The sequence below is a fragment of the Passer domesticus genome, chromosome 4, assembly GCF_036417665.1.
Source record: "Passer domesticus isolate bPasDom1 chromosome 4, bPasDom1.hap1, whole genome shotgun sequence".
Lineage (NCBI taxonomy): Eukaryota > Metazoa > Chordata > Aves > Passeriformes > Passeridae > Passer > Passer domesticus.
In genome coordinates this window covers 73,641,956-73,663,741 of record NC_087477.1, presented here as the reverse complement: position 1 = coordinate 73,663,741, position 21,786 = coordinate 73,641,956, and the positions used below count along the sequence as shown (strand labels likewise).

Below are 21,786 nucleotides of genomic sequence, written 5' to 3'. Positions count from 1 at the left end.
TTTGAGAATTACCAAACTCTACAGCAGGTCCACCCAAAAAGCAAGTCTTTCTCTTGATCCAACAATACTGGGGTTCTTTTATCAATATATAAGGTTAAATAGTTGGTAGCAGCAGATAAGGCGTGAGAAAGACTTACTGTGATATTCCACAGTCCTGCAGCAGGTTCTGCCCACATATCTAGCAAACCCTGGAAGTTTGGAGGTAATTCCCCAAGTGAAGATACCTGCCCCTTTTTCACAGACCCACATGCACAGTTTATTCTTTAATATTTTTGAAAATACCACAGCCTCCATTAGAAGTCTTAGCCAGGAAGCCTTGATTCAGCTATCCTCCTTCCTGCATTTGGTATCTGAGAGAGCCGTTTTGAGACACAAGGAAAAGTACATTTGTATTTATTTGAGAGAAAACTGATAGACCAGATCTTTATTAATCAAAGTCAATGAAACTGCACGGTTGAGAATGTGATCCAGTGTTTCCAAACATACACTTTGCAGCCAGACTGTTTTGGTGCAGTTTCTCCTCCAGAAAGGGTATTGCCATGCATCTTCATTTATTCTCCTAACGAACTTAATGAGGTATTTAGTGGCACAATTTATAGAAAGAAAAATTAATGGCATTGCATTCTCAGCTTATGTGAAAAGGAACTGTCGTACTTCAGCAAAACAAATAGAATTCATCCGCCCACACGTAGTAGAGTCCCAAACTAATTAAATAGGCTGCTTATCTCAGATATAAAATTCAGGCTTCATCTTTCAAAATGAGAGGTTTGAGGAGGGAAGAATATTATGGTCTATCAGCTACATAGATATATATAAGTGTCTGAATTAATCTTTGGATGTCTCCCAGAGAAACTGAGAAGGTTCTCATGTCTGTAGAATACAGAGAGTAACCAGAAATGGTTGTAATTTGTACTTCTTTAACAGGACCTTGTTCAAGTTCTCTGTAAGAGATAAGACTTTTCTAAGGTCACGCAGCTCTAATTTACATTATCAGTCCTAATCCTGAAAACTACATTGTTTTGAATTTAAATTCCAGACTTTTATTAGATGGCAAATGCCTGATAATTTTTCTTCTACTATGAGAACCAGGAGAAGCATGGTGAGAGTAAATTAAACCCCAAGGAATATGTCCCCAGTACTGTGTATTCAGCCAGTGTCAGGTAGAACAAAGACCAAGTTCAAATGCATGCAGAAAACTTATATTAATAATGAAGTGAGAGCTTAATAATTATAAAAGATCCTAAGGGAGCTGGGAAGAAACTAAACATAAGCAAAACACAAATAGTCTTTTTTTCTTTTATTTCCCGAGCCCTCTGTGTGGTGCCTGGTAATGTATCTTGACATGAGTAAGTTACCATAGGTCATTGATTCCAAATTTAATGTGCTGCTGAAATTATTGTACTATTTGAGAGCAAGAGTGAGACTTTGAAACTGCCTAAAATCTGAACAATTCTTAATATCTTTTGCTGTTCCTCAGAGCTTTCATCACTTCTTCAGCAGCCAAACTGCACAGCTGCTGCAGGGATTGGCCCCAAACCCCTGACTGCTGTGAGGGTGCTTTGTTTGTTCAGGTTTGAGCACCAGGTTTGCATCTTCCCTTGGAAGCTGACAGGAAAACTAGTCAGAAACACAGAGGCAAATCCAGGGCTAGTCTTGGAAACATGAATCAGGCAAGAAAACTGCAAAGTTTCTCTTCAATCACCTGGCACAAATTATTGTCATTTGTATCTGATCTGGCCAACACCTTGATGATCTGCAATCAAACAGCAACAACAGTTAAATGTAATGATTTCACAACATTCTCTAGATATACAAAACACAGGCAGGTGTTATTTAAATGCATTGATTCAGTCACATTGAGAATTAAATTGGCCAGAAACAGTATGAAGTAACATAAGGAAAATAACAAAAAATAAAATTTCTTACTGATGTGAAAACAAATCATAGATAAGAAGAAAATAACTGCTTAGACTAGACCTTATCCAAGAGGCTATGCCAAATAAATATATTTAAACCCTTTTAATCTTTAACAATCAGACTTCAGCATACAATGAAATTTTATGTGGCATCCTCAGAAGAGAACTGTTCTTCTACATTTGGTTTATGAGTTTCCACACAGAGCAAACTGAGGTATCAGAGCTCAACTAATAGCCTCAGTAACACTATAGATATTAAAAAAATCTGTGCTGTATTCAGACAGTTAAATTGGTTTAGAAGCAGAGGGTATCACCACTGGCATGAAATACCCACTTGGACTGGGGACTTGCACCCACCTTTATATTCTGTGAGACAGCAGTGGGTATCAAAGCATGGAAAAGAAAAGCTCTCAAAGGAAGAGTGCAGACACACAAATGTCCACAAGTGGAGGACAAGAACAAAAGGCAACACACTACAGCAAAACAAATATCGTCCTAAGAGATATCCTGGGGGAAGATCCATTAAGATGCAAAAATTCTCAAGAATAATGTTCAAGTGCCGATTAGTGAGATACCCACTCCTGCAGCAGCATGAATCTACTTCTAGGCAGTTCATGCAAAATCATCATGGAGTTATGCCCACTGGGAGCAGGTGCTTCAATTAGAGGTTACATTTATAATGTAATTAAATACCTAATTTATTAAAAGGAATGCAAATCATCTCAGTTTCTAAGTGGCAGCAATGACATTTAGAGCACACTATGCAACAGCTTTGTTTCAGGAATTAAGCAACATATGCCCTCAATGATAGCAGCTCCAAAATGGCCTGTTGCTCACTGGTGTCTTGAGAACCCCAGTGAGCATAAAAAGTGAGAAATAGGATCATAACATTTATGAGAGACAACTGGGACAGTCACAATAAACTGTATTTCATTAAAATTTCATTTTAATTTTTCCTTTTTATATCAAGAACTCAACACAATTATTTAATGTTTTTAAAAATCTTTTTTATACTAAAGTTTTTAATTACTTTTTTTGTATTTCAATGGTTTCTAACCATAGTGGCTTGCCTTAGCTCTGAGAGTAGAGTCACCTCTTTGAGCTGTTGTGCCTTTTGTGCCTGTTCCTCAGTAACTCTCTGGTGTGCAATTGAGCATCTGGTTGATGGCTACCATTCCCATTGCAAGACCAATTCCAATGATTTGTTGTAACAGTAAGCCCCATAATGTAACAGGGAAAGATTAGAAACAAGCAGCCCTGCAGAATTGCTCAAATACATAATCATTTGTACTGCTGTTTAACTCATATTCCATATGATCCATTGTTAACAAGAGAGCTGCTTCACCACGGGAAGTTATTTATGCATTGGATAGACATGCTGGGAAAAAACAGGCCAAGCAACACCAAAATATCCGATACTACAATGAGACTTACAAAAACCAAAAAGATGCCATGTATCTTTTCAGAGCATTGCTTAAAAATATTGTTAATTTAGTAAGGCCTTTTTTTAGGTGAGAAGATGGGAAAATCTCTCACTGGAAAAATTCTCAAACAAAAAAGGAAAACAAGGATGAAGCACTACAACAGTGCCTCTCTCCCCCCAGCCCAGGAGCAAAACATGGCAACACCTCCATGCAGTGACACTCCTTCAGTCCAGAGCTCCCAGAGTCCCTGGTGAAGCAGTTCTCACCTCGGATTTTCACCATTTTTCTTCTTGTCTGGGAGTGAATCCTTCCAGGATTGAAGGTGTGTGGCTCAGTGGCTGCCCATGCAGACTCAATGAAGTCAGCTGGACTCTGAGTTTGTACAGGCAAGTACCTCCCAACTTCCTGCAATGTTAAAGCCAAATTCTGCAGCCTGCAAAACACAATAAGGAAATCTTTCTTGATGCTTTCTTGTCTAATTTTCAGCTTGTTTACCCTCCTGTCTTTCCTCACTTGATTGCTATTAGATGATTTAATAAGAACACAAATAACCCTCACCAAAACAAAAGTAGATGGAAAGGTGTCCTGGTTAAAATGTTTTCTTCTTTGAACTCAGGTAATCACATCTACTCAAATTCTCATCTCCTGATAAGACATAAATAGACAGTTGAGGCCATGAGAAGAAATTATTTACAGCTGCCTTTTCCAAGTGATCTATTAACTGTATGCAATGTCTATTGAAATAGCATGCTTTCCTCCAAATGTGTAAAGGCACAGAGGCCTGTTACAGCAGGCGGGTGATTTTTGCTGATTATCATTTGATTATTTGTGATTTTAAGAAGATTGGCGATAAAGATCATATTATTTATGTGTACACATTTGTCTACTTACACATGAGAGTATTTTCTTTGCCTATTTTGGTGTGTTTTCAATACAATATTCTTCAGAGAGATAATATTTTCACAACTTTTTTATATGTGGTATTTCATGCTGTTACATATAAGTAGCCCACTCTGCACCATACTGTTGAGATCTAACTAGAGAATCAGAAAACCAGTGTGGAAAAATAGGGATCCTTCATACCTAACACTTATCTGTGCATTGAGTTCAGACTAAGTAACTTTAAATACTTGCTCATTTCAAATGCATTTTTCTTTGCCTCTTACCTCAGCCCAGGAAAAGCCCTAGAAGTCAATTTAATTCAGAATTATGATGATGAATAGCTGTTTGCTCTGGAAAACAAGTAGATGTAGAGTACTGTCAGTCCTCTGGCTGGTGCCACACTGTTCCTATAGAGTTGTGCCCATGAACATTTCTAAACTCTTCTTACCTTATTTAGGATGTTGATAACACAGTATGCAATTTTACTGCTTTGAGAATTTCCTGATTTCTACATGGTAAGGTTCTCTTTTTTTCCCACTCATAAAACACTTAAAGTCTTATACCATCTGTGCAGAAAAACCTAGGCAGGTCACCTGTTGGCTTCCAGATGGAACATAAATATTTGGCTTGGGATATTGCAGTTTTAAATAAAATTGCAGTGCCATACCACCACTGAACTATTCCTCTTTATTTACTGACCTGGCATCAACCTTGGAAAACAGCTCCTCTTCTGTTCTGATAAAACCCAAGCAAGTTGTTCCAAATAATTTTATATGTTCTTGTACCTTGCACTGACAGGGCTTTTAATTTGTCAAATATAATTGAGTTTGTATTGAATAAACAAAAGAAATATGTGAAGAATTTATGAACAAGAAGGAAACAAAGAATAGATAGTTCTTAAGGGGATGACCACTTTCTCACTGCAAAGCTCAGATTTCTGTCAAAGACATAAAAAAATCTGTTTTCAGGCAAATTTTCAAGACTACACAAATCACATATACGAGCCTAAACATCTACTTAAGTGAATAGAATCTGCTAAACATTTCAGACAGTCATTATATGGACTTTACCTGTATCCACAAACATGAAGACATCATCTGCTCTGACAAGATAAAACCAGGTTGTCCCCATGGCATAACCAGGTCTGAAAATGGACTGACAGCAATGCAAGGTGCTGCATACTATGACACTGGGAATTTTCAAAGTAATGAATTTTTCCATAAGGACGAGAAAAAGTCAACACATATAAGAGCCACTAGTACTGTCTATGTATTTATTTATATATTCTTCAGGAGCATTTACCAGTTAAAGGGACAGTAACTTCTGCTGCAACAGAGGAGTTAGCAAATAAAAGCACTAAATGCCACTCCTAAAAAATCCCAAAAGAAACAATACAAGGCTTGCCACAAATCTGTTTAATTCTTTGCTGGCATGTACCTCACTCCAATTAGAACATACCACACTAAGGGGAACAATATAATCTGGTTAGCCAAGACTCTGGTGCAAGGGGTGGATGCTCTGCCTCCCAGCAAAGTGCAGCCACCAGCCTCTGCCTTGCCTTGTCTCTGCCAGGAGAATGGACTCCCCTTCCAGCCATGGGGTCTTATCAGGTTACATTGCCTCCATGATTAATAACCCTGTGACTGCTTTAGCTCCTAGAAGTACGAATTACACCTTTACCATAACATCGCTAATGAAAAGGAAAATGATCTGTCTGAAAAGTAGGACACAGAGCCAGGAAATTAAGAAAATGAGATAGCAACTTATTTCCAAGAGCTGCTGAAAGCACTGCCAGGAGCAGAAGTTATTCTCCCTAAGAGACTGCTACCAATCCTGCTTAGTGGTTGATGGTCACCTAGAAATGGTCACTTCCCTTGTCTTAACCATCTAAATGAATTATTAATCTCATTCCCTAAATAAGACCTGCACCTTTTCTTACTTCCACATGAATAGCATTGGTAATATTTGGAAATCATCTTTGGAAATGTGTCTGGTCAAAGTTTTCCTGAGCTTCATGGGAATATCAGCATTAAATAATAACAGTGAAACTTTTGCTGCCAGGAGTCTGTTATCTCTGCTCAAACAGCACAGCCTGAAGCAGACACCATCAGCTGTTATGATGCTGGTAATACACCAAACACAGTCATTCCACATTTAAGGGATCCAAAAGAACAGGAATTGCCTTCATTTGTACCATGAAATTTAAAGAATACTTAATTTTTTCTGTTTCAGTAATATCTTTGGACTTGACATCAGTCAAGAAACTGTGACTCCAAACAGAAAATTACTGAGACAGAGTATTACTCCACTACTCTCTAATTTTAAATGACAGGTGCAGATATGTCTCAAGAGACTGACAGTTTTCTTATTGTGCTTTGCATATGAAAGGCATGTGGCAGTTTTATTTCAGAATGTTTTTACTTCTTCTCTTGCTGTGGCCAAGTTTGAAAGTCAAGCCTTGTAAATCACACAATTCCTGGAAGTGAGTTTCAGACCTCTGAATGCTGACTCACTGACAGTTAAGTGCTTTTTCGTAAGTAGCTCAGTAACTTTTAGAGCCAGGATTTTCAGAAACAACCTTCTGTACTACAGACTGTTGACAGGTGAAATTATGTGCCAGTTTAAGGTTGAATAGAGGACTTTTTATTACCTGTCTCAATTGCATTCATTGCACTGATTAATTAAATGGCTAGAAATATGGGCAGTGTATGCCCTACTTGTAAAGGCTGGCTACATACTTAATAGAAAGCATTCTAGAGCAGCTCATCCAATATTCCCACTTCCAGCACAGATTAAGAGGGCTACATACAGCCCTCAAAAACTGCTCACCTGGCCCCTCCTGCTGTGGTACTAAACCACCAAAAAGCTTGAAAGGACTGCCAAGACTGCTCATGCACACGAATGGTGGCTAGGGTATCCTAGTGAAGAGTGACCTTCATCTTGAGAGGAATCTGGCAGGCAAGGTGTGTAAATCTCGTGGCTTTAGCTGCTTGTGATTCCCTTCTCTTGGCTTACAGGTGTAAGTTACACCTTAGGGTGAAAGCCCTGCAATGAGGAGGAGGGGCTTATCCCACACAACACTTGAATTACTCAGGGAGTTCAAGGAGATGCTCTAGAAGCCACAGCAACAGAGCTCTTCTGGTTATGCACTGATCCCAGGTCCCTCTGGTTTCCCTGCAGCCCTCAGCTGTGGGAAGGGGAGTGTCAAATGACACAATTACAGTGAACTGTCTGTTTCTGAGAGATTTTGGTGTGGCAGCTGTTTCTAGAAGCTGCCAAGGACCCTGGTGCTGGACATCAAAGAGATACAGCCTGCACACTCCCTGTTGAAAGGCTCAGTGCCACTAGGTGGGTTTTATGCTTGTACTGGCCTTTCTCTTCTTTAAGTGTTTCTGCAATGAGGAAAAAGTCTGTCTGAGGCTGCACTGGCAATGATCATGCTCATGACTGAGAGTGATAACCTCTTCCACCTGGAATGCCTTCTCCAAGTGTGCAGCCACTGCTGGGCTTTCACCCCAAGGGCCAGTGAAAGGAAGGGGCTCCTGCAGGATGCTGGCTACTCTGACTAAATACAGCTAATACACCTGTGTGCTAAGCTGACAATTTTTTTGCTACCTCTTTCCCCACCATAACTTTATGAAACCTATCCCTGCCCATGCCAAGACACTTGTTTTGTCCATTTAGAAAGAATATTTCCCTTATTCAAGAAACTGGTCTAATCAAACTGGTAGCTCACGTCATGATTTTGCTTTATTCAGTCTGAAGTTTGGAACAGCCAGTGACTCACAAAGGCAAAAACCTGAGGAGCTGAACATGCAGAAGGGTACAGGTGACCTTTAGCTTTGTTCTTTCTGGCTGGATCACGTTGCTGTGCCTGAGCTGAGCTGACTCAGATGTTGCAATCTCTCACACTCTCTTTATACTTCTTACAAATCACAGTACTGACAGTGAAGAAAAATAGATGATGACAAGTGACCAGAGATCTGGAAATAATTATTTTATTACCCTGCAATCCATAGCTTCATGTTCCCCAGCCTGGGAATATCCTGATATTAGATATCCTATATTATATGAATAATCTCATTATTACTGGATTTTTATATATATATCCTGGATTTTTTATTATTTAGCCTGTCCTATTACATAGTGTTATAAGAACCATATTATATATTATATAGTCCTATAATGTTGGATCTTTTCACTTCAAGAAAATACCTCCCTGCTTCCAGATCCTTCTCCTGGACTCCCTGTGCCATAGGACCTTCATTCTTTGCCATATACAGGGGACATACATGGTCCTTCCTGGCAGCCTCCAGGTGGGCATTACCCCTGAGAATTCCTGTTTTCTTGGGCTTCGGGAAGGCTTTTCCCAGACAGCTCCTTCTCTGAGAAATCCTGACTCAAGAGGAATGAAACAGTTTGGGCATTTGGATTAGATTAAACAGTTTCAGTTCAAAGGGAAATCCAGGGAAAACTTAAATATATTCCCAACATTTACTTTTGAAATTATTCTATCATGCATTTATATTAACAAATAATAAAAGTTTCCCCAAAATAAAAACTTTTTTTTTCCAGGGGAACTAAACTTTTACTTGGCCTCTTTACTCAACATTTTTCCCTATTTTGAATAGAAGAAAAGAAAATCCCTCTAACTTTCAATTTTAAATTAAAGGGAATTATTCTCTCAATTCTCTTTTAGCTGGCCACAGAAATTGAAACAATTTCACAATTTCTTTTTCATTGTGTTCTATGAAGAATCTAAAAGCCCCAGATTTTCTCCCTTACAAATCTAAATCTCAAACTAGCCTAATCTGAATTTAGCAGAACAGAATTTCTGGGGTTTTTTAGACTAAGCAGGTGCAGAGATAAGGCTACTCTAAGGCCTTCGAGCAAATTAATGTACTTCAAAATTAAATACATTCTAAGATTCTGTTTAAATACTTTAAAAGAAAAAAAAAAAAAAAACAAAACAAAAAAAACAGGCTAACGCCAAAATACCAGCCTGTAACAGAGCTGTTTCAAGTTTTTCCTTTTGCAAGGTACCTGAATTCTCCTAGTCAAACGTAATTTAAGTAAAACTACACTATTGGTTGGCAGGTTTGGAATCACAGAAGGTGTGGTTAACACTTCAGCGACTCACACCAAAAATGTACTTACAAGCCAAATAAGCCACTGATTCCCTGGGCTGTGTTTTTCAAAGTGTAGAAGAAAATGCATGGAAGTACAACAGCCTTGCAGAGGAGAGGCAAGCAGCCCTTGCTGTGCCTCTAGGGACCCTTTCTGGATGGGTCAGAGGGATACAATCCAACAAATCTCTGCTGTTCCTCCTCAGCCTGTGCCACTTGCAAGGACACCACAGGATGTAACCCCTCCAGTGCCCTCACCTCCTTCAGGCAGGGAAGAGCTCTTGTGCCTTGTCTTTGTGGAGAAACAGAGAAGGTGGATTGGCTGGAGATGGATATATGGAGATAAAGCATCAGATATTGTAAGAAGGTAGCTGCACTCTGCCAATAGAAAAAAAAATGCATTTCAGGAAATATCTTTTTTACTCTGCCCTGACATGGGATAGCTCTGGTTGGGATAAGTCCTTTGGGAATGTTTCTTTGGACTTTGAAAAGTGCAAATGGGGATTAACATCCAAAGGACAGCTAGCAACTTTTAGTTGCATTTGCATCTCTACCTTTTTGAGGAGGTTGGAAATCTGAAGAAATAAGAGAAGACAGAGGAGTCACTCAGAGTATGTTCTTAAAACTTTTATTGTTTAAGGACTCACATATCTAGATTCTTACCAGTAACTGCAAGGTAGGAGTTGCTAAATTCATTCCCACTTGAGAAACCCTTTAGGAAGCCAAAGCAGCTTATCAGTGTCATTAAAGGATTTCACAGATCCGTGGGTTAAAATGAGAGAGGGTTTTCTTGCTAGGAGTATTGCATTTTAAAAGTACATTATCATCTAAAACATTTCTTTGCTCTGCTTTCATGGGGAGTTATTGCTGTAGCAATGAATGGAGTCAGGCTCCATGAGCTTTCTCAGTTCACTTTCCATTTCACTGGTTGACATTTTCCAGTCTTTGCTGGATCCCTACAAAACAGGGCTGCCAAGGAGCAGAGTGAGAGGACATTTCACTGACCAAACCTTCTCCTCGGTGAAGGGTGAGGGCCATGCCCCACCCTCTGGGATTCCTGCTCAACATTCACCTCTTTTGCTGCATTTTGCTGCAAGCATCAGTTTGCCAAAGGAACACACAGTAACTGCTGTGGGTTTCTGGGATGGACTAGGAATGTTTTATAGTTGGACAACTCAGCTGGACTGACTTCTCAAAGGGCTGTGAAAGGTGAGATTCAGCATGTAGGGGAGAATCATGACTCTCCCCAGATGACCACTTCTGAAAGTTTGGGAATGAATTTTTTCTGTCAGCTAAAACAGATTTATAGTAGTTCTTTTGGGGATTTCAGCCTAAAAAAAAACAAAACCACCACCACCAACAACAAAAAAACCCCCACCAAACAAACAAACAAAAAAAACCAAAAAAACCTCAAACCAAACCAAACCAAAACCAAAAAAACACCCAAAAAACCCACCTGCTGCACTGTCATGAATTATTTCTTATAATAGTTTTGGGTTTCATTTCTAATTGTAAAAAATGAGCAGAGATGTGGCCTTGCAGGCCTCCAAAAGAGTTTCATGGCTGAAGTTTTCCCTGCACACATTATCCCCACATTTTTTTCCTGATGATCCATTATTTTCAACTACCAGCTTCTCTGGATTTCTCGCTGAGATAAAGCACACTCCTCCAGCACCATTTAAAATGGGATTAAAACAAACTGCAAATTAGACCAAGCGCAGCAGGAGCTGAGCATCTAAAAGCTACTTCAGTTCTCAGTATTGATTCCCTAACCTTCCATCCCTGGTCAGCACGCTTCTGCATGGAGAGGCATAAACACAAACATCAGGCATCCATCATGGCTTTCCACTTTATGCTTTGAAATTAAAAAAATAATTTGTGAATCCAGATCTTTCTTTGATTATTATTCTATCCCACTGCCTTTCTAGGCTTCCCAATGATCTTTCTCTTGAAAGCAAGATACGATTAGAAAAAAATCTATTAAAAGTCAAACTTCCCTGCAGACTCAGTTATTTGTCATTCACCAGACTTGGGTCAGGTATCTCTGCAGAGCATTGCATGGGGGTGCTGGGTTAAAGTATATTTAATCTCATCTAACCTCAGGGTATTAGGAAAAAAAGAGAAAAATTATACCATTTTGCTTTTCATACCTTGATTGACAACCTGGTAGAAGAAAGGAAATTAATTTGATTTCTCCACATGAATCTCTCAATTCCTAAGACTAACTGAGGTAATGAATTCCCAGATAAAGCTGAATTTTTATCAAATAAGTGCCTAACACAGGAGAAATATCAGGTGCTTTTACCCAGTGGCACCTTGGCACTGTGTGAAATGGGGAACACAGTCCATCAACTCAGGCACCCGAGGATCCAAGCAGAGCAGTGCAGAATGGATAATCCCTACCTGGCTCCAAAGGGAAGTGACCCAAGTGGGATCACCCACATTTACTGCAGCTGCACCACTCCTGCTCGCTGCATTTCCAGCACAGCCCTGGCTGCTGCAGCAGTGCTGTGCTGCTGCTGCACCCTTTGCAACCAGTCTGGGATTGTCCTGGCTGTGAGCAGTGTTCCACCAGCAGCTCTGCAGTGCTGTGGGGGCTCCTGGTCCCACAGTCAGGACCAGGACAGCCATCACCTGTCCCCTGCCACCCGGGTCACTGCGGGATCGCTGCCGCCTTCGCCCCGTGCCTCATCATGCCAGGGTTTGGAGCCAGCTAAAGCACTTTTCACATCTGCTCTGATTGCTCTGAACCCTGAGAGCTTAAAAAGCCTCTGCAAACAACTGTGGTTTCTCCTATTTACCTAAATACACGGCTTTAAAAAAATCCAACAAAACAACAACAAAAAAGCTCACCTCAAACCCACGAAGAATTAAAATGAAGACAATGGTGTATTGAGCATTTCACATGCAGGTGTGCTTGCTTCAAGGACCATCCTGCATTTCTCAATTCTTTAATTTCACTCTCACCAGCTTCCATTTCTTTTCCAACCTTTCACTGTTATTTTATTCCAACATTTTATTGTTTCAAAAAAGCAGAAATATAATTCCCTGTTTGTGAACACAGTGGCCCCAACTCTAACTCCCATATTTGCAATATGCACACTGATAATACCAAGCTTGTCCCTCACAAGGTCACCATGGAAATACATTTGCTCAAAGAAACCTTTCTAAATTATCTTTCTAAAAAGAGCCGAGCATAAAACTTCACATGCTGAAAAACATATTGTATTTTTAGCTTGCTTGAAAATTGAGGACCCCGCTCTGCTGTCACTGAAAACAGTTTCAGCTCCAGTTAAACTGAAGGCACAGCATTTCCCATGGTACACGAATTTCCAGCAGCGTGATGCTGCTTTGACCAAACAAATGTGCACTTCTCAACGCTGTAGTATCCTCACTAATGGAAGGCTGCATTAAAATATTTGTTCGGTTAGGTTTGCTTTTATTCTTCAATAATTTGGGGATGTAGGAGGAAAACTTTGCGGGATGGCACCACTAGAGGGACTCGGTATGTGGAAGAGAAGAGAAACTGCCGGGCAGGTTATTCCAGCCCCGGGACGGGCTGCCCAGGAAGCCACGGCACACGTGCACATTAAACTAGGGGTTTAAAACAAACAAACAAAGAACCCACAACAAAACCTCCGTTTTTCAGTTCTTTGTAACACATCAAATAAGTTAATGAACTCGGTGTTAAAGGAAAGGCAACACTGGAGGGAGCATCCCTGAGCAGCGCTCTGGGAACAGTTTCCTCTTCAGCGCCTTGCAGAGCATTTTATGTCATTCCATTTCTTCCCTTTCCGGGTGTTCAGGTAATTGAATATCTTACAAATTTCAGTTCTCAGCCAGAATTTCAAGGATCTTTTTTCCAATTTACTGTTTTAACAACCTGACTTCTAAAATATTGGTTTGTTGGAGCCTCCCACTGAGTTCCCTGGACCTTGATTCATGGCCTTAAAAATTCTCAAATCCTTGATCTGCAAAACACTCCTGCTTATGCTTCAACTTTATGCCTGTCCGTTGTTTCAGTTAAATTAGTGAGAAAATGTGTGTTTAGTTAACAGGAAATTTGCTATACAAAGCCTTTGGATTATGCCAGAGGCTGTCTTTGTTTTGAAGCTTTGTATAGTGCTTAGTGTGTATTTGGCATCAAATAGTACTGAATATATAGCACTAATATATTGTACCAAAATACTAATATTACTATGGCTATTTCTTAAGTACAATAACAACTATTAAAACATGCATCTTCAGAAATCACTTTGTTGTTTTAACTCAAAGCAAAGGAGAAGGGCAGCCCTCTCTTTCCTTGAGAGACTTTGATGAAGTTTCCCATGGAAGGAAACAGACTTGCCTCAGGCATGGTCTGTCTCTCTTTAGAGGCTGTACCTCAGTTATTCCCCTTAAAGCTGACCTGAGACAGCAGCTGTGCACACCAAACTGCAACTAGAGAGTAAAACAATGCAGAGTTTGTGGAAGCAGATACTGAGAAATCTTGAACTCCATAAAACAAGAGTATTTCAGATTTTACCCAGTGAAATATGGAACCAATTAGGGCACTAAATGCGGCAACCTCAAGCTGTTCAGTTTTTCTCAATCATACTGAAAAGCAGTAATAACAATTACATGGAATGTATTTGCCTTTGCCTGAGGTCAAATGCCTTTTTCTTTTGAGCCATATTCCTTTAATCTACTGAAGGCTGCATGGGCTTTGCCAGACTCTGTGGAGCTTTGCATTCTGTGCTGGGGGTGCCAAAGCAGAAGCATTTGCCTTTTGGTTTCCCTACTGAACTATCAAAGCATGTTCTTGGACTGACACACTTGGAACCAACATGCAGCTGGAACTGGGCCTTGGTCAGAACAGCCAGGCAGAGAAAACCAAAGCCCCTGGCAGTGCAGCTACCAGAGTCAGGGGTGCATTCCATGGTTTCCAGCATCCAATCTCGTTGTCTCCAGCATGCACCCAAAAATGTGTAGAGAGGACTCTGAGAGAACTCTTTCACATTTGTCATGAAGTCAAAGGCTTTAGGATTCAGGATTTAGACACTAAGAGGTGATTCTTAGCATGTTATTCAGATAGGACCATGACAAAACACACCAAACCAAGACATTACAGCCTAGATACAGATTTGTCTGTATAACCCTTCAGTGCTTCAGTTAAGTTAAGACAGAAGTGACTGTCCTGCTACCCAGCACTGCAGCCAGGCTTCCCCTGCTGCTCCCTGCTGCATTCCCAAGGACAAGTACCAGGTCTGGTATCAGAGGCTGAAGGGGAATATTGTCACTGCACAAATCCAGCCTATAGCCTGGTGATCAGGGACAGCTGTAATCCTCCCCCTCCTGGAAAGCACTTTGAGCTCCAAATTCATCAAGCAAAAAGTGATCAGTTCTAACTCCACCACCAGAAATGACACAGACTAACAAGGCTCTTCTCTTTGTATTATATGTATACATTTCTTCTATTTGTATTATATGCTGGTGCAAAAATACAACATTAAGCATCCAAATACCAGAGAATAGTGAGGGTTCAGGTAGAGTTTGTACCCAGTGCTTTCTGTTAGCTACTTGTAGGCAGGTCTGAGCCTATGAGAACAAACAAATTGGGTTAGACCAAAGAATCATCCATTGGAGGGTAACAAGGAGAATTTATCAAGCACTGTGTGTGCCTGTAGAAGGGCTTGGATCACCATGTGGACATTCTGGGTCACTCTGGTCCCCTGTGTCTCTGTGCTGATTGCAAAAGAGGTCTGTACCACCCTGTTAACCCCATGCCAGCAATAGATGAACTCATATGTCTCTGCAGACCTTCAGTTTGTCCTTGAGACACATAAATCATATAATGGTATATTTTACTTGCTGCTCCAACAGCAAATAAAATAACTAGGCTCAGAGCAGCACTAAGGCAATACATCCCTGTTCCAAATAAGAAAACTGGTGGAAAAAAAGGCCTTTGTGTCCTAGAAGGGAAGTGTTCAGCCTGGGACCTGCGGGTTGGAGGAACAATTTTAAATAAATCGGTTCTCATCCTCTCTAAAAATAAATAAAATTGTTCCTGCTGTTAAATTACCATTTGCTGGTACCTGGCAGACTCCTAATTGATTAGAAAAAACTAATTTAGTGCAATGAATTATTTGCAAGTAAAGTATCTGAAATATCTGCTTTATTAATATTTTTGATGTAAAATTACTATTTTATTCAGATGTCTCAGCTTGTTAGAGCTCAGAAAAGTACCTTAAAGGAAAGCTGAGTGAAACCAATCCCTGGTGCAAAAGCAGCTCAGTGAGCAGTCATGCCAAGGATGAACTTGTCTCAGGGTAACTGTTCATTTTGTTGGCATTGCACCATGTTAAACTTATCTAGATAGTTCAGGGTTATTCCCACATGGGAAAAAATAAGAAACTCATTAGAATTTGGCAGCAGCTCTTTTTCCTGCTAAACTATCTTGACCTTTCCTGTGAAAGTTCAAAATGTGCCAGTTAGCAAAAATTCAGCCAGGATTCCAGCACTGAGTTCTGTGTGAATTCAGGTTTGGAGCCCTTCCCTCCTGAGCCCTGACCTTTTCTGGCAGAGGTCACATCATGCCCTCCTTCACACTTTTCACCTTTTCATCCAGATGAGGACAGAAGAGAAGTGGAAAATATTTTTTGAGGGATGTCTTTTGTTGAATATCCACAGTTTCTCCAATTAACAATCCATATGGATGGCCACATGCAAGACTGCTTGATTTGTGAAACAACATAATGGGAAACAGCTCAGTGTTTGTGGCTTTTTGTAAGAAGTCTCTTCATAATACAGAAATTTCACTAAATTCTGAGTCCACTCAGGCTTCTCCATCAAGACTTCCATCTAGCCAGGCACTGTCACATTTAGAGTGGCATAAAGGGTTTCCAGCACAACACATGGGATGCAAGAATCTTTTGAGGATTCTTACAACCTTCCAAATATCTTCTCAGTGTGCAGAGGAATGGGACATTTGAGGAAAGGTTTCCTGACAGACAACTAGCAAAATTCAAAGCTTGAATACAAGCCAACAAAGAACTTCGGAGACCAACTCCTCCCCCTCAACACTAAAAAAATATCCCAACAAAGCAACATCCATTAAAAAAACCAAACCAACAAAAAAAAAAAAAAAACACCACCAAAAAACTAACAAAAAAAAAAACACCAAGAAAAGAACAAAGCAAAAACAAAAAAGAGAAAAAAACAAACCCCCAAAAAACCCCAAACACCCACAAGACCAAATGACTGAAAGTTCATCTCAAACTTAGTCCTGCTTGATGGCTGACATGCTGCAGTTCTGCTGTAGGACAATCCCAGCACACTCTGCACTTCCCTGGGCTTTCCTGTACCAAACTGTCTCTTCCATCACCACTCACTGGTTGTATCCCAGCTTGGTCAAGATGCAAACATCCTGAAATCTGCTGCTCTTGTTTTCCTTCCTTCTCGTTATCACTGATTAGAGATCTACAGCTGCAAACATGAGAATGAGATGTATTTCACTCTCCTTTTCTTCCCTACTCAGAAATTCTGGTTTCACTAAAAATCTTGAGGTATCTGTAATATGAACATTTTCCACTCCTTCCCTCACCCGTTTTCTCTCTTGACATCTTACTTTTAGATCTGTTTTTATCATGTTTTCCACCAGCCAGTTCAGTCAGATCTTTTCCAACATTACGTTATTAAAAAAATATCTTGAGAAACAAGAACACCTCAACAAGGCATCAGACCTGGCTTGTCCCCAATGTTTCAGAGATCAAATATAATATAGCAATAAGAGAAATTATAAAATTGAGGAAGAGGAGACTGCACTGAGTCATTACTATCCCCACACTTTGTGGTTTGTTAGATTAGTACATTTATTTTATATTATTTCCTATTTTTAGCCTTTAGTAGTGACTCACAAAGCACGAGAGCCTTAAGCTGCCTGAAGCCCTTACTACCAACAGTCTGAGCACCCTCCTGCCTAACCTGAGGCAAGTGTGACATCCAGCCCTGCACAGCAGAGTTGAAAGTAGCAAACTTCAGCTACAAAAGACAGTGGGAGTTTTTCACTTGAACAGCTCCATGTAGAAGGAGTGAGACAAGCAATGAATATGCTGCATGGCATGGCTTCTTTCTTGTCTTTTTATGGTCTCAATGGTCTTAGAGGTCATTTTTCAACCTTAATGATTCTGAGGACAAGACAGATTTTTCCATAAGTATCTAATGAAAGCTTGCTGAACTGTTGGAAATAAGGCAACACTAAGAAGTTTCAGTCAGTGTGGGATGAAGCTCCAGCATGGTCCTCTGGCATTGTTTTTGGTCATCAACCTCCACCAAAAACAGGCATAAACCACCATCCTTTAGAAGGATTCAGTAAAATTCATCCCTCACTAGGATTTTGCACTTCCATCCTATGTGTGCTTCAACTCACACCAAGAGAGGTGTTGTGGTCTTGCCAATGACACTGTGTTGTGCTTATCCAGAGGCAGCTGCACAGAACATTGGCTTCAGACACAAAGTTGATGTGAATAGCTCCTACTGGGGTTTTCCCTTGTAACTCTGCATTCCAAATGCAGTATCCCTTCTCATTTGTGACTGACACGCCCAGAAAAAAATTCACATCAGCCAGATCACTTTAACCACTTCTCCTGACTGAGCCAACACTGAAAATCCATGGCTCCAGCAGAGTTTCTCCATGTGACTCTTGCTTATACCAGATGCATCAAGTCAGTACTTGAAAAAATACTGACATGGACCTAACCCTGGATTTTAGCAGGAAACACCCAAACTGGAAGTGACCTGAGCCCTCAGATATGATTTGCACTTTATCCTGATAGCCTAGAAATTATTGCATGGGCAGGATGTTATTTCTCTAAGAAAGACTGAAGTCTTTTGATGTGGTGCAAGGAGAGATCATGCAGAGCAAAATGCTGGTTTTGTATCCTGGGGCAAATCTAAGATAGATAAACTAGTTCCAATGGAAAATATTCAGTCTTCCCTAATATTTCATTTCATTTATATGAGAGAAAACAGGGCTGATTGCTTTAGGCTTTTTTTAAGAGACAAAGATTTGCTTTGTGAAGATTTTTAATATAAGGAAATACCCCAAGCAAAACTATGTTTTCAGAAAGCTTAAATACTCAGTACCAAAGCAGTATTTCCAATACTTAAAGGGGTGCCAGTTTATCCCATCTCTCTGTGAATATAACATGAACTTTCCTATCAATCCCTAGGTGTTCCCATTATACATTTATCTAATGAACACTAAGATTTCTTCAATTTCTTCTCATTTTTAATACATTTGGGGTTTTTTTTTAAGATAAACTCTTTCACTGACAAGAAAGTTGGACAATTTTAAGCAGTCTCTAGCTCAAGATTCATGTTTTTCCTAGTTATTCAGGCAGCATAAAACCCACCACTTGCAGAGACACCAGTCTTGTTCTGTCACAGTTTAGTGAACAGGGAAGTATTTGCAGGACACCAACAAGCCAGCTGCAGTGCAGATCTGTAGGGATGCATCTCCCCAGGAATATCAGCTGCTCAGTGGGGTCCCAGGGTAAGGTCTCAGCTACTCAGAAAATCATGTATTTACTTATAAATATCTGAATAGAAACAGATCAATAAATTAATCAGTACTAGCTTGAAAGGAAAAGCTTTTAGCTTTTTAGCTCTGTGTCAAAATTTGGTATAGTCTTGTTGACCGTATAACTAAGCTTTACATGGAGATTCAATTATAGTACCTCCACCAGGATGCTCTGGTGATGAAACCCAGCTGAGCTTCTCATTTAACTAATAATGTGCAGGCATAGAAAAAAAAATAATAATTTCATCGAGCTGAAACAGGCGAACACTAATATGCTACAATAAATGTTTGTTGTACTTTTACATATGGCATGAACCAGCAGGCCATGAGGCCTGAGCAGTGAAATTTGCAGACTGTTCTCTCCACTTTACCACTTTCTTCTATGTTTTTGTTTCATGCCCCCAAACTCAGCTGCAGCACTAAATGTTAAAATGCAGACTTTCAGGTAGCACTGCTCATTCCACAGGTCACAGCACCCATCTGACTCAGGCTGCAGGTCCCTCTACCCCTGTGTTTCTTTGTAATGTCACAGAAATAGGGGTGAGAGACTTGGAGCTGTTTAACATAGAGATGAAGGGAAATCACATGGCATCAAAATAGGGCTGCTAAACTGCAGTTCTTGAGGTAAGGTCTGCCCATCAAGCCAATGCCTGTATGAAGGCACACTATGGCTGAGACGGGCAGGAAGCAGAGAGAAAGCAGAACAATCTACAAGAAGGAAATCCTAAAGGTGCAGGAACAGGCTGTTCCCATGTCCTAAACAATGAACCAGCAGGGAGGAAAACCAGCCTGGATGAACAGAGAGCTTTGCCTGGAACTCAGGAAAAAAAACTTTATCACTTTTGAAAATGGGGGTAACCTAGGAGGACAACAAAGATGCCACGAGGTTATGAGGCACAACAGTGTCAAACACAGGGTCCTGCCCCTGGGTCACAACAACCCCAGGCACTGCAACAGGCTGTGGCAGAGTGGCTGGAAAGCTGCTCAGCAGAAAAAGACTTGGGGGTGCTGGTCAGGGGTGGCTGAACATGAGCCAGGTGTGCCCAGGGGCCAAGAAGGCCAGTGGAATCTTGGCCTGGATCAGAAGCAGTGTGGCCAGCAGGAGCAGGGCATTGATACTGGGCACTGCTGAGTCCACACCTCAAGTATTGTGCTCAGTTTTGGACCCTTCTCCCAGGCAACTAGAAATAGGAAAAAAGGAAACAGCCCCAAGCTGTGCCAGGAGAGGTTTAGACTGTATATTAGAAAAAAATTCCTCATGGAAAGGGTTGTCAAGAATTGGAACAAGCTGCCCAGGAAAGTGGTTGAGTCACCATTCCTGGAGGGATTTACAAATGTAGATGTGGCACCTGGGGGACGAGGTTTAGTGGTGGACTTGGCAGTGCTGGTTTAATGACTGGACTCAATCTTAAAGATCCTTTCTAACCTAAATGGTTCTGTGATTCTGAGATGTACCTGGACAGGGAACTGTTACATGGAAGACAATAATGAAAGATCTATGTTCAAAAAGGAACAGCAAATAAGGAAATCAGTTTAAGGTTTGCCTTTGATCTTTTTAGGAATATCTCAATATGACAAGTTGGAAAAAGAAAAAAGCATACCTTAGATCATGGAGCAGAAGCCATAAAAGTTTTAAAACCCATCAGTAATCAAATACTTTTCATACACATGACATTTCAAAACAAAGAGAAATATGTACATAGTCCAGGGCTGTCTCTGGTCTTTGTCCATCCAGAGATTCATAACCTCACGGAGGGATTCAGAATTCAGAAGACTAGAAAATTCACTCCCCCAGCAAAAAGCTGAGGTAGCACTAAGTATGATTCAGAAAACCTGTGACCAATTTGCAGTCCCTGTCAGGTGTAAGGCAATTACTCTGTATTAGATGTGAGTTAAAGATTTTCTTTGAAAGAGAAACTTCCCCCTCCAATTTCAGCGCACTTGGCGCACCTCTGCAGCCCTCTGGACTCTCTCCAGCAGGTCCATGTCCTTCCTGTGCTGGGGACCCCGGAGCTGGGTGGGGTGTCACAATAGTGCAGTAGAGGGGCAGAAATACCCTAGTGTATGGCTCTGTTGGAGGGTGCCAGGATGAGTGAAGAGATGAGAATCTTGACTCCATGTTCCAGAAGGTTGATTTATTATATTACGATATATATTATATTAAAAATGCTATACTAACATACTAAAAAGAATAGAGAGAAAAGATCCATCAGAAGGCTAGAAAGAACAGGAGAGGAATGATAACAAGAGCTCGTGACTCTCAGAGAGTCCGAGCCAGCTGACTGTGATTGGCCATTAATTAGAAACAACCAACATGCACCAATCACAGCTGCACATGTTGCATTCTACAGCAGCAGATAATGAATTGTTTACATTTCTTTCCTGAGGCTCCTCAGCTCCTCTGGAGAAAATCCTGGCAAAATGATTTATTCAGATAATATGATGGCTACACTTGTGCTGCTGGCCACATTGGGTACAGCCCAGGAGATATTTGCTTTTTTGGGCTGCAAGTGCACATTGTCAGCTCCTGTTGAACTTCTTGTCCACCAACACCCTCAGGTCCTTCTCTTCAGGGCTTCTACTTTCTCAGAACCTTGAATTGGGTCTTGTTGGACTCCATGAGGTTCACCCAGGCCCCTCAGGATGGCCTCCCTTCCCTCCAGAGTCAGCTGCAGCACACAGCTCAGTGTCATTACCACACACCATGGGCTCAGGAGGGACAGAGAGCTGAGGAAGGCAAGCATTTCTAAAAGAAAATGGAGTTCTGGAAAACAATTAATGGAGCAGATCAAGTTTTTCATCAGACTTTAAAGCTGGCAATATTTTGAGAGGCTTTTAAAGAATTTTCCCCTTTGGTCAAACAGAAACCTGTTCTTGCA

At 40.6% G+C, this 21,786-nt stretch overlaps 1 long non-coding RNA gene across 1 annotated transcript; it reads right to left on the bottom strand.

Annotated features, from left to right (window-relative positions):
* Positions 1–1,282: 1,282 nt before the first annotated feature.
* On the bottom strand, positions 1,283–20,684 carry LOC135300096 (uncharacterized). The gene is made up of 3 exons (XR_010361977.1): positions 20,509–20,684; positions 3,607–3,773; positions 1,283–1,753 (listed from the first exon to the last, which is right to left on the bottom strand). It is a non-coding gene; the product is annotated as an uncharacterized LOC135300096 (long non-coding RNA).
* Positions 20,685–21,786: the final 1,102 nt, after the last annotated feature.